The sequence below is a fragment of the Anomaloglossus baeobatrachus genome, chromosome 5 (genome assembly GCF_048569485.1).
Source record: "Anomaloglossus baeobatrachus isolate aAnoBae1 chromosome 5, aAnoBae1.hap1, whole genome shotgun sequence".
Classification (NCBI taxonomy): Eukaryota; Metazoa; Chordata; class Amphibia; order Anura; family Aromobatidae; genus Anomaloglossus; species Anomaloglossus baeobatrachus.
The window spans coordinates 131,788,743-131,793,512 of record NC_134357.1 but is presented as its reverse complement, the minus strand read 5'-3'; the positions used below and the strand labels follow the sequence as shown (position 1 = coordinate 131,793,512).

The 4,770-nt window shown below is 36.3% G+C and overlaps 1 long non-coding RNA gene across 3 annotated transcripts in view; it reads right to left on the bottom strand.

Annotated features, from left to right (window-relative positions):
* Nucleotides 1-4,501, bottom strand: part of LOC142310976 (uncharacterized) — a 5,567-nt gene extending 1,066 nt beyond the window's left edge. For all 3 annotated transcript variants that reach the window (XR_012754226.1, XR_012754227.1, XR_012754228.1), the window contains exons 1-2: nucleotides 4,192-4,501; nucleotides 4,022-4,102 (exon numbers count right to left, since the gene is read on the bottom strand). This is a non-coding gene — a long non-coding RNA (uncharacterized LOC142310976). The remainder of the gene's footprint in view (nucleotides 1-4,021; nucleotides 4,103-4,191) is intronic.
* Nucleotides 4,502-4,770: the final 269 nt, after the last annotated feature.

Sequence of the window (4,770 nt, the reverse complement as noted above, 5' to 3'; positions counted from 1 at the left end):
TTATTTTAGGACACCTATTTTTATAATTCAGGTTTTCACACTTCTTTATCTTACACTGCAGTTTTTGTAATGTCGCACACTTGCCTTTGCAAATGATAAAAATGCTAAGATTATTTCATAAATAATAAATATGTAATTCAATGATTTTAGATTATATTTTATTTTTAATGTATCATTAACAATTATAAAGTGACAATACTTAGTAAAAGTGTTGACACATTGTAGCAGATCGTGTTGGAATCAGTACATAGATGGTGGCTGGCTTGTGAATACATGGTGCAATTTTACTTTGTGAATCATTGGATCTTAATAAATATTCTCTGTCTGTACTCCCAAGTGGTGCTAAGAAAACACTAGGAGAAATCCTAATTGTTGTGTCCACGTAAACTTTCTTAGCAGCTCTCTCCCTCCTCTTCCTCTTCTTCCTTTTGAGTGTGTTGTTAGGATCTGGTGAAATCCCCTTTGCATTTCAGCTTTAAATAGGGAGATCAATAGAAAACAGTTGTAATGATACAATTAATTATGGCAAAATTAAAAGCGAGTAGAAAATCAATCTCTGATGGTGTTTTAGATGAAATTAAATTGATAGTCCATCTGTTCACCCCGCAGACCGTATAAATATTCAACCCAAGGACAGAGCTAATGGGATCAGACTGCCTGGGACTCCTCAGTGCTCCCTCTCCTACCGTCCCATCTATGGGGACCAGCTGCAAAACCACATTATTCTACTTTACGCCCTACAATAATGAGGGGTGACTCGATCGTCAGCCAAAAAACTATAATATATATATATATATATATATATATATATATATATATATATATATATTACCTTTCACCCTATAACATTGATATATATATACATATATATATATATATATATATATATATATATATATATATATATATATATATATATATATATAAAATATGTTTTTTTCTCTTTTCTTCCATCACGAGATTTTTTCATTACACCATGCAGTATTATACTGTAATATTATACCACTGATATTTGCAGTAATGTTAATAATATAAATCATGCTATCCTGCACAATGTTACACTAATATGGTAATTTAATACACTACACTTTGTCACAGCAATATCTTATATTGTACTACATTATGCTATTATTATATTTAATAAATTATTATTAACACTACACTATGTTACACTAATATATAATATAGTAGTGTAATATATTGTACCACGCAAAGCTGCAGTTGCATTTACTTTAAACCATGCTACACTGTTTTATTTTATTTTATACTATATAATGTTACACTGATATTTTATATTACACTGTGCTACTTGTAATTTTCCTATATTTTATAAACTGTTGTTTTGATATTATACATTTATATTATATTGCACTAATAATTGATAGTACATTCTGCTACAGTGATATTTCATTATACGATTCTACACTCTGCTTTCCTGATATACCATTATATTATTCTTCAATCATATATTACTATTCACTGCATCATTGCAATGATAACATTATATCATTCTTCAGTTTGCTTTACTGATATTTTATTTTTATCCATAATTATTGACTCATCAAATAATATCCTAAACTAATATTTACTAGTATTGTATTGTATTGTTAGCACACTCTAATATATTGTGCTATTCCAATACATTTTATACCACGCTGGTAGACAAAGTTGCTCTTCTGATATATTATTATACACTATTCTCTATTGATATTATTGTATAGTTTATCGTTTTGTATTCTATTTATATTATCGGTCACTTCAATATACTTTTCTGCTCCTTTTTCTAAAGTGTATAATGTGATTTACTCAGAGTCTGGCTATCTGGGGGAAGTTGTTATTATCCTGTGCCTATCTGGGGTGGGGGCTATCATCCTTGTGCCCAGCTATATTATACACTATCCTATATTAATATTATTGTGTATTTTATACGTTTATCTATATTGTATAATGTACATTGTCCAGAGCCTTTCTATCTAGGGAGAGGGAGGGAAGGTATTAACCCGGTGCATTGCTATCTGAGGGGGTTTATTATCCTGGTGCCTGGCTATGAGGGGGGTATTATCCTGGTGCCTGGATATCTAGGGGGGCTATTATGCTGGTGCTTGGCTATCTGGGGGAAGGGCTATTATCCTGGTGCCTGGCTATCTGGGGGGGTATTATCCTGGTGCTTGGCTATCTAGGCGGGCTATTATCCTGGTGCCTGGCTATCTGGGGGGGGGTATTATCCTGGTGCTTGGCTATCTAGGAGGGCTATTATGCTGGTGCTTGGCTATCTAGGAGGGCTATTATGCTGGTGCTTGGCTATCTGGGGGGAGGAATATTATCCTGGTGCCTGGCTGGGGGGGGGGGAATATCCTGGTGCTTGGCTATTTAGAGGGGCTATTATCCTGGTGCCTGGCTATGGGGGGGGGGGGGGGGTATTATCCTGGTGCCTGGCTATCTAGAGGGTCTATTATCCTGGTGCCTGGCTATGGGGGGGGGGGTATTATTCTGGTTCCTGGCTGGGGGGGGGATTATCCTGGTGCCTGGCTATCTGGGAAGGGGGTTATTATCCTGCTGCCTGGCTATATTTGCTGGAACATGTGAGCTGTGTGCAGCTTTCCTTCTTTCTCTTGGCTCTAGTGACATGCAGTGGAAGAGCTTCACAGATACAGTCCAGCCAAACTTTTCATCGTCACTATGAAACTTAGGAAATAAGATTAACCTATTATGTGCTGATTTGACTAGACTGACAAGATCAGACCTCAGTGTCCTGACAACTCCAGGGATGATGTGTGATTCGCATCCTTTTTAATACCTGGCTTTGATGTTTTATTGTATGCAGTAGAATTTTCCATACATTTAAAGGGTTGTTCTAATACATCACTGTGTTTAACGGTGAATCATTTCTTCATTGATTCGTTTTGATTTACTTTTGTACAGATTAACCTGCAGTCTATGCGTATGTCCCCTTATCTGATTAGTAACGTAACTCCTTCTAAACACCATCTAATATGATTCCCGTTGAAATCCGACATTCAATCTCCCTTTTATTCTTTAAGTGGCTTGTTGTCAGGATTTTAAGGATAAAGAATTAGCAAATGGTCTGCCTGACCCTCTCCTCCCACCCACATACAGGGAGCCTAGGGGCACAAACCTCAACACCAATTGCCTATATTAATTGATGTATTAAAACAGAAGTTGCTACTCCTTCCCCTCCTACTTCTATAATAGATCAGCTAAAGGGTCCTGAGAGGGGCCTATTCTGCTCACGCCAGGGCCAAATACAATCACATACAGTGAAATCAAATTACAAGGAAAATGAAAATAAAAACAATTGTGATTTTTTTTAACATTATTAAACGTATTTACATAGAAAAGAGTAAGAATCACAAGTGCAATCATATATTAATGTTTATTTCGTCTTTACAATACATAATAACTGGCATTGTTTTTATTGTTAAGGCTATTGTTGACATTACTGTTGTTTGTTTATTATAAGTATAGTTTAGCTACTTTTGTTATGCTTTCGTTTAATTTTAGTTTGTAACAAATTTTATTTGTATTTTTGAAAGAATAAGAAACTTATTTAGATAGATAAAAAGATAGGTAGAAAGTTGATAGATAGATAGATAGATCGCTAGATAGAGAGATAATAGTTATAGATAGCTAGATAAATTGATGATCGATTAATAGATAGATAATAGATAGATAGATAATAGATATATAGATAGATAGAAGGATAGATAGATAGATGGATAGACAGATAGATACATAGATGGATAGATAGATAGATAGATAGATGGAAGGATGGATAGATAGATAGATAGATAGATAGATAGATAGATAGAAGGATGGATAGATAGATAGATAGATAGATAGATAGATAGATAGATAGATAGATAGATAGATAGATAGATAGATAGTTTGTTTAACGTTCAATTGGATAAGATTACAAGCCCAACATGCGGCTAATCATCTATGAATCGTCAGTAATAGATATTGTACATATTATGTTAGATGGTACAGAGGAAGAACTTACATAAGTAGTGGATCACAGACAGACAGGATAGTGTTCTGCAGCAGCAGGGGGTGCTTTTATTGAGAGGTGTCATGGTCAGACCTGTGAGGGACATAGAGCAGCATGGAGTGAATATTAATGATGATATGAGCTAGTAGACAGCATAGAGGAAATAAATAGTTTAGGCAAACCTTATCAGAGCAGTGTCCAGATGTGCGCCTGGTCCCGCAGTGTGGAGGCTGTGTCCACCTGCCTGTTCTGCCTCTCCTTCCTCAGACCTCTGATCATCCTTCCCCAGGCTCAGCTTGCTGGGAGGATATGATGGCTGATCACTGTACACACTCCCTCCCCTCCTCTCACTCACGTCCTGGCACCTCTCTGCCTGATACAGAATATTTCACAGCGCTTTCTTCTATCTACCTGCACTCACTCCAAATCTCCTGCCCCAGTGCTCCTCATCACCCTTCTCCCCATCATCCCTCTCACCCTCCATCCTTCTCTTCTCTCTTTCACTAAACCCAGAGGCCATTAACAGCTCATGCTGGAGATGAATGACTCCCTGCCATTCTAACAAACCCCTTTTAATTAGACGTCAAACTTGGTCTTTTTCACTTTCAAAGGGGGTTAATCATTATTAAAGAAAAAAAAATCTAAAGAGCTTTTGCCTTTACAAAAAGTAAGAGAAAGCAAATGTAAAAGTATATTCTAAAGTGTGTGTGTGTGTGGTGTGTGTGTGTGTGTGTGTGTGTGTGTGTGTGTGTGTGTACTCT